Consider the following 8853-nt stretch of genomic DNA (forward strand, 5'->3'; position numbering starts at 1 on the left):
CTGGAACCCCCACATACCTGCTGGAGATCACCCCCCCACTTGTGCCCTAGGAGCCTGGGAGCTTTCACACCCTGGCTCAGCACCCCCGCCACACACACACAGCCATCTCATCCATATCTCACCGGACGCTGTGAGATGCCGGCCACCATCGCCCCCACTTAACAGATTCGGAAACTGAGACTCCAAGAGAGGCTGCTCCGGCCAGTGGCAGAGCCCGCTCTGAAATCCAGTCTCCGCCTTGGCTTGGCTCGCTCCATCCCTGCCCTCTCCCTCTTCCCCCTCTGGTTGGGGGAAACGGCCACAGGGAGATGGCAGAAGTGGACGGTCGGTAGAACATGTGGAGGTCTTCTCCGCGGTGGCGCCCCTGGGCATCCTCCACAGAATATACCCTGGGGGTTCCCATGCAGTCAGGCAGCGCCTCGCCCAGAGAACTGGAGGGGGGTCACGTTTACTGTCTGCGTGACATCACCCGGGATCGGTCACTTCTCTGGGCAGGGCGGGAGGCTCCTCCTCAGCCTCTCCCGGGCGTTCCCGCCGACCCAGCCGCCCTCTGAACGCTAACCTAACTGTCACCGCATGTCCTTGGTATTTTGTTTTTCTTGGTGGACTGTGCTGCGTCTCATGGAGTTGATGCACACTCACAGCGACACCCACGTCTCAGCAGAAAGGCCCCCAGGACCTTCTCAGCTGGACGCTTTACCGGAGTCCACCACCGGTTTCTCCCCCAGGAAGCCTCTGGAATGCCTTGCACGGTCAACCTATAGGTCAGTCTCACACTCTCCACGGCCATCAAGTTGATGTCGAATCAGAGTGACCCCATCGGGCAGGGTAGAACTGCCCCCTGTGAGTTTCCGAGATTGTAACTCTTTATGGAAGTAGAATGCCCCGTCTTTCTCCCACGGAGCGGCTGGGGGTTTCGAACTGCTAACCTAGAGTTAGCAACCCAACACATAACCACGCCGCCACCAGGGCTCTCCTACAGGTTAACAGCTGAGCACCTATCTATCTTGGGCTCCTTCTCACTGAGGTGTAGTTTGCATAGAGCCGCCTGGTTCTCACCAGCTGTTCTCAGCATCTGACACTGTCTCTGGTGGAACAGCTTTCCCTCTGGCTTCTGGGTCAAGGAGGTTCTCAGCACAGGGGCTCCAGGTCCAAAGGGTGTGTTCTAATCCTGTGTCTTCCTGGAAATATCACTCCCCGCTTTCTGCCTCTGGGATGGCTCATGTTAAGCCTAGCGAGGGTAGCAAAACTAACCGATTCCCTCATTGGAGTCTCATACGCCTTATTTGTGTGGTCCCACCCCCCTCATGCGTTTTAGTTACATTAGCAACCTGTCCAAATCCTCTCGGTGGACCACAGCCTCTTATCTGCATGGTGCTACGCAATCATCTGGTGGGAGTGACGAGACAGGAGCTAGAAAGGCCCCACAAAAGCCATCCGCATAAAAGCACAGAACCATCTGTGGTGGGAGGGCAACAGATCTTTTAAAAAAATAGTAACATGAGCCTATTATTCAGACAGAAAGGTTAAATTTAAGAAACCGTTACAGACAGTTGAAAGTTTTGTCTGGAGAGCAGAGAATGGGGAGCAGGGACATCCGATGGCTTCTAGGGCCCCTTATTCCTCTGCTTGGTTCATGCCTTCAGAGGCAGCTGGAACTGGGGAGGAGTTTCCGTGCTGCATGCAGTCCCCTTTGGTGGGGCTGTAAAGACCCGGGGCCTGGGCTTCATTACTCTCTCTCTCCTTGCAGAAGCTGCCTGCCTGGGCTCCTCTCTTGCCTGCCCAGGAACCAGAGGAACCTGCATGCTACCCATACAGGGTGGAAGGGTACCCCAAGCAGAATCTTGGTAGTTTAACTCCGGAGCCAAGATGTCATCTGAGGTACAGGGCACGCAGGGCCAGTGAAGTAAACACCATGTTGGGAAACATAGGTTGCACAGGCAACGGCTGTCATCGCTGTCAATAAGCTGTCCACCTGTGAAAAGTTGAATTGGCAAACGCGTGACAAATACCTGCCCATCACCACTAACAACATGTACAACCGAATGCCCGTGGGCTTGGTTTCTTGGTTTGGCAGTTCAGGGTCACAGTTTCCTGGGGAATCCCAGTTCCTTGGCCTAATACTATGTTGAGTGCTTCTCTCCTGCCTGCTAGTTTGATGAGTACTGTGGCAGTTACATCACATCCTGTCAACTTGCGAAGGGGTGGAGCCTAGCCTGTCAATCAGGTCATAGCCAATGAGGCCTCTGTGTGGACATGCCTTCTCCTGAGGATTTTGGGAACTCCTGTCTTCCCCCCTCAAGGCGGGACACACACTCTGCTTGACATTCCTATTGACAAGCCACATGGAGTGATGCTGATGGAGCCAGACCCCTGGGGCTGGAGGAGCCACATGGAGACCCACGCCAGCACTGAGATGCTTCCACTGCCACTGGACCGACAAGACTTACCACCCATCACCTGTGATCTTCCTGCATTTGGCATCATTGCATGTGTTGTGTGAGTCTGAAGAGGAATTTATAGACTGATATCGGACATGTGGGCTAATATCGGACTTATGGACTTGATCTGTTCTGGGCTGGGATGTTTTCTTAATGTACAATTACCCGTTGATATAAAGTTCTCTCTTATACATATTTGTTTCTCTAGTCTACCTGGACTAACACACGTAGGGACTGGGTCGTAAAAGCTTAAGAGTAGCCAACCAAAGCATGACAATTGGTCTTTATTCACTTGGCAGAACAGAGGAAGATGGTACTGAATGTTCATGGCTACTTGCCACCATGAACCACTGCCTCCTTTGTTATGAGGCAGCATGAGTGGGGTGGTCCCTGGCTACCATTACTGAACACTTTGATCAAAGTTTTCAAAGAAGAATCCTGATCAAAAGGGGTGGAAACACACAACAGAATTTCAGATTCTCATGAACACTGGACTTCCTGGAGTTTGGATGAACCCCTGAAACTAATGTCCCGGGATAATCTGTAAACCAAACCATAGTTTAGCTCGAGTCAGACTGACAACAGCCACTTGCATAATTAGATAGGAAGCGTCGGGACCAGTGGATTTGAGTTAATGAAGGAGGAACTACTCAGAAAAGGAGGGGGTGGTGGTGACCCAACTAGAAAAAATGTAATCAATGCTGAGTGACACATGTAGAAACTGTTGAATTGGTGTATGTTTTGCTGTGTCTATTCTGAATAACAAAAACAAAATTAGTAAAACTATGTATGTGTAAACAAGAAGCCACAGGAGTGAGTCACAGCTATTCTAGAAGTGGAAATGGGGGAATAAAAGGACCAAGTTAAGGTCGCAGAAAGAGGGAGGCAAAATAACAGAAATGAACAACACGTGGCTAAGATTCTGGCTCATTCCAGAATCTCTACATTTCGCCCAGGAGCTGGTGGCACAGCGGTTGCACGTTGGGCTTCAAACCCACAAGGTTGGCAGTTCGATACCACTAGCCATTCTCAGGGGAAAGATGAGGTTTTCTACTTCCAGACTTTCTGCAGCCTCAGAAACCCACAGGGGCGATTCTATACTGTCTTATGGGGCTGCTATGAATCGGAATCAACATGATGGCAACAAGTGAGTTTTTAAATCCATTTCACCCACCAACCCAGGCCTGCCAGAGGAGACAGGTCCCAGGTGTGTGCAAAGCACAGGACCCACACTCAAGCTGCCCATCTCACCCCAGGGGTAGCCTGTGTCACACCTGGTGAGCATCCTTGGTACCACCCATGCAGTACCAGTCCAATCTGCAGAAAGAGTCTGTTTCTCCCCCATGCCTCCTTGAGTCTGGCCTTGGCTGTGTGACTTGTTCTGACCGGTGGGTTATGCCTGTGCACTGGGGCTTGCTTGCATATGAATAAGCCCAGGCTAAGCTCCTGCGGCTGAGGCCACAGACATGTGAGCGAGGCCATCCTGGGCCGTGTTTCCCCAGACAACTCTGCCCAGACCAGCAAACCTTCACAGCCAACAGAATCAGGAGAAATAATGAATCGCCTTTGTTAAGCTGCAAAGGCTGAGACGGCATCTCCTGTAGTCATAAGAACAATGAGGCTCTGATACATGCTACGACACAGATGAGCCTTGGAAATATGTCGAGTAATAGAAGTCAGGGGCAAGGGACAGATATCATAGGATACCATTTATACGAAGTCTCTACAATAGCAAATGTATGCAGGCAGAAAGAGTAGGGCAGGTAGGTGGTACAGAGAGAGTCAAGGGGAACTGATGTTCCATTTGGGCTGATGAGACATTTTTGGAAATGGATAATGATGATGATTATACAACACCATAACTGTAACTAAGGCCACTAAATTATACATCTAAAACATGATAAAAATAGCAATTTTTTAAAGTATACAAACATATATATCCACAATAGTTTTTTTTAAGTGAATTGATATCATATGCAAATAATCCGAAAAATTGAACTCTGGAGAAGAATTAGGCAATGGGATGGAGTCAGGCGTCCTGAGAACCTGTGGTAAGCAGATGACACAACCTTGCCTGCGAAAGAAGACTGAACGCACTGACTGACGAAGATAAAAGACTATAGCTTTCAGGATAGATGATAACTCCACGTAGAGATAAGAAAAACGCGCACAACTGGCCGCCTTGAGGTCAATGGAGAAAAGATCGGCACGGTCAAGGATCTCATTTTGTTTGGATCTGCAATCAATGCCCGCGGGAGACTTCTGTCTCTCGTGCTTGGGTCATGGTATCACGAGAGATGGAACCCCAGTAAAGGACCTCCTGCTCGGTGCAGCAGAGAAGACGAAGGCCCTCAATGACATGGGGTGGCAGTGGCCGCAACGGTGGGCTCACACACAGCAGGAGTGTGGGGCGGGAGGGCTGCACACTCCCGCACCTGGGAGACTGTGAGTAGGAATTGATTGGAGGGTGCCGAACACAACAAACCCTTGTCACATAGAGGATTTGACAATATTCTGCAGCTGTCTTTTTTTCCCTGAGGCTCCCATTCTGGGCTGTCTTTTTAAAATTTTTATTGGGGGCTCGTACAATTCTGATCACAATCGATACATCCATCCATGTGTCAAGCACATATGTACATTTGTTGCCCTCATCATTCTCAAAACATTTGCCTTCTACTTTAGCCCTTAATATCAGCTGCTCATTTTTCCCCTCCCTCTGCACTACCCCCTCCCTCATGAACCCTTCATAATTCACAAATCATTATTGTTTTGTCATCTCTTACACTGTTTGACGTCTCCCCACACCCTCTTCTCTGCTGTCCATCCCCCAGGGAGGAGGCTATACTTAGATTCTTGTAATCGGTTCCCCTTTTCTACCCCACATTCCCTCCACCCTCCAGGCATCACCCCTCTCACCACTGGTCCTGAAGGGGTCATCTGTCCTGCATTCCCTGTATTTCCAGTTCCTATCTGTACCACTGTACATCCTCTGGTCTAGCCAGATTTGTAAGGTAGAATTGGGATCATGATAGTTGGGGGAGGAAGCATTTAAGAACTAGAGGAAAGTTATATGTTTCATCGTTGCTACCCTGCACCCTGATTGGCTCATCTCCTCCCCACAACCCTTCAGTAAGGGGGTGTCCAGTTGCCTACCGATGGGCTTTGAGTCTCCACTCTGCACTCACCCACCTTTACAATGATATGATTTTTTGTTCTTTGATACTTGATACCTGATCCCTTCGACAGCTCATGGTCACACAGGCTGGTGTGCTTCTTCCATGTGGGCTTTGTTGCTTCTGAGCTAGATGGCTGCTTGTTTATCTTCAAGCCTTCTAAGACCCTAGATGCTATCTATATCTTTTGATAACCAGGCTCCATCAGCTTTCTTCACATTTGTTTATGCACACGTTTGTCTTCAGTGATCGTATCAGGAAGGTGGGCACCCACCGATGTGATTTTTAATTCTTCTGAGGCTGTCTTTTCACTTTCTTGATAATATCCCTTTCTATAAAAATTATTCCTTTTAATGAAATGCAATTTATCTGGTGTTGGCTTTTTTTCCCTTTTTCTTGGCTGCTTAAGCTTTTTGGCATCGTATCTGAGAAACCACTGCCTAGTCCAAAGTCACAATTTATATCTGTATTTTCAGCACTTAGTTTTAAGTAGCATAGTTTCGGCACATATGGTTAAGTTTTTATCTATTCTGAGTTCATAATTATCTAGGATGGAGGGAAGAGGCCCAACTTCATTCTTTTGCATTTAGCTACCCAGTTGTCCCAGGGCTGTTTATTAAAGACTTTTATTCCTCATTCTCTTGCTGGTCTTCGGCACTCAGGCCAAACATCAGTTGCCCATAGACACGCGGATTAGTGGACGCTCCAATCTAGTCCACTGATCCTCATCTGTTGGCTTACCTGTCTATTTTCATGCAGGACCACAGAGCCTGGATGACTGTACCGCTGTAAAAAGGTGTGATCTCTTTAGTCTTTCAAATCTCAAATAGCTCCCTCTCCTTGTCTAGGGTTTCATTTCCATGACATACATTTGTTGAAACAAGGGCCACATGCCCGGTAGATTTTCACTCTGGCTGGTAGATTTTCACTCTGGCTGGCAGGTTGTATCTTTGGGTGTCCGCGACCACAGTTCTTTACCTCTGGGTTTCTGGTCAGTAAGCAGCATATTAAGGTTCAGGTCTTGTTGTCCATTCAGTTAACTGGGGAATTCGGCCCTTTTACATTCAGTGTTCTGATGGATCAATCGGGTTTTGTCGATGTCGTTTTGTTATTTTTTTAATGTTTTGACTGGCTTCAGTTTTCGCACGGATTTTTCATGTTGTATTTCTGTTGTCTTGCTTGTCTTCTTTTTCTTCTACAAAACCATTGTATCGGCACTAATACGAATAGCATATCATTCCATCGTTCAATCCCATCAAGCAGTGGTGTGCAACTGCCGCTGTGGTCACTTTGAAAGCGTTCTTTCCCTTCGCGAACTCCTCGACATCAACTCCCGTTCACCCGTACTCCCACCAGACCCCCCAGAAACCCTCACTCGACTTGCTGTCCCTGCAGGTCTTCCTGTCACCCCTGTGCTGTTTTTGTCTCTGTCTTATCGTTTGTCTTGCGCATATAATTTTCATCGTGTTGAAGGGTTGAGTTTTCCTTTGGAGGTTGTGTGGTTTTCTTTCCAATCTCAAGGTGGTTTGTTGTGTTTGCGAACGGTTCGCTGTCTCCCCCATTGAAGTACCTAATGTCTCTCTGCTCCCTCTGCTCTCGTTTAGTCGTTTGTAATTTTCAGCTTTGCAGTGGAATGCTGTAACGATTCCTTGTTTTAAAGCAACTCCTTCAGCAGAGAGTGTTCTCCATAAATCCTTTTCTATTATTCTCAGGTTGCTGGCCGTAGTGGCTATAGATTTTCTGTCCATCGAACTCCTTTGAATATTTTTTGTAAGGGTGGCCATGCTTTTCTGAATTCCTGTATTTCTTCCTTGTCTATCTCGGTATTTTTTTATTTAATTTTTTTATGGAACGCTTCAGAAATGTGCGTGTCTTCCTTGTGCAGGGCCGTGCTAAGCTTCTCTGTATCGTTCCAGGTTTTTTAGTACGTGTGCTGCCGGCGCGAGCACGGTATTTCTCAATGTTTAGACTGACAAGCTCGATTGGGCTTGGGTGCAACCTTCACAGGAGGTGCTCGATATTGACCGGACGTCCCATCAGCACACACAACGTCTGCTTTCCCCAGAGGTGATCTGGTGGCATCTTCCTTCTGACTGAGTCACATCCATCGAAGTTCTCCTTCAACCCTGTACCCCTTGGCCTCACCACCACACGCTGGGGAATCAAAGTCTTGGTCCAATATTTCATCAGTAATTTCCTTTTGCATTTATAGAGAATTTCCCTTTGTGATCAACCTTCTTACCTTTAACTGCAGTCTGTGTAGAAAAAGTAGGGAAAAAGCTCAATCCTTTCCCTCGGTTTACCAGCTTTCAAAATGAACTGCTCCCTAGCGCCTTCCAATGCTAATGAAAGAGGATATTTTACTATCATTTTAACATCACTAATCTTTATACTATTATTAAGTATGACATATTATTTATATCATATGAAGTTGACCAAAAAGAATGAGCCTATATTCCACCATTTCAGGTGGTACCAAAAAAACACAAAACAGATTTTTTTCCCCCCAAAGAAAGATGTATTTAAACTTTTTTACAAGACAACCTTATCATCTTCAAAGTACTCTCCTTTACACTGAATACTTTAGTCAAATCTGCGGTTCCATTCTTGGAAACAGTTTTTAAACTCATCCGTTTGGATGGCTGACAGCACCTCCCTCGTTGTTTTTTCTTCACCTCTTCTACTTTGTTAAATCACTGTCCTTTCATGTCCCTCTTCATTTGTGGAAACAAAAAGAAGTCACAGGGAGCAAGGTGAGTAAGGTGCATGGAACAAGAGAGGCGTGTTGCTTTTTTGCCAAAGACTGGCTCACTGAGATGGCTGCAAGAGCAGGTGCATGGTTGTGGTGGCAAAACCAGTCCCCCTTCTGCCACAAATCAGGCCTATTTTGCCACACGCTGCTATGCTATCTTTTCAGAACCTCTAAATAGAAAGCTCAATTAACAGTCTGACCTGGTGGAACAAACTCCAAATGCACTATCCCCCTCACATCAAAAAAACACGTGAGCCTTGTCTTGACCTTTGATTTCACTCAAAGACCTTTTCTGGGGCGAGCTGAATATGCTGTCTTCTACTGGCTTGATTGATGTTTGCTTTTGGGGTCGTAAGACTAGCACCATGCCTTGTCACCAGTAATGACCTTGGGAAAACTGTCTGGGTCGCTTTGGAGCTGTTCCTTCAAAGGACGGCCTGGTTCCAGTTGGCCCTCTTTTTGCTGGTCAGTCAGAACCCGAGGCACA

General features: G+C 47.4%; 1 non-coding gene across 1 annotated transcript; it reads right to left on the reverse strand.

Annotated features, from left to right (window-relative positions):
- Positions 1–7454: 7454 nt before the first annotated feature.
- On the reverse strand, positions 7455–7563 carry LOC115870800. The gene has a single exon (XR_004046927.1). It is a non-coding gene; the product is annotated as a U6 spliceosomal RNA (small nuclear RNA).
- Positions 7564–8853: the final 1290 nt, after the last annotated feature.

This window comes from Echinops telfairi, unplaced genomic scaffold (assembly GCF_000313985.2).
Source record: "Echinops telfairi isolate 266 unplaced genomic scaffold, ASM31398v2 ScPeMD7_2291;HRSCAF=2852, whole genome shotgun sequence".
Taxonomy (NCBI): domain Eukaryota; kingdom Metazoa; phylum Chordata; class Mammalia; order Afrosoricida; family Tenrecidae; genus Echinops; species Echinops telfairi.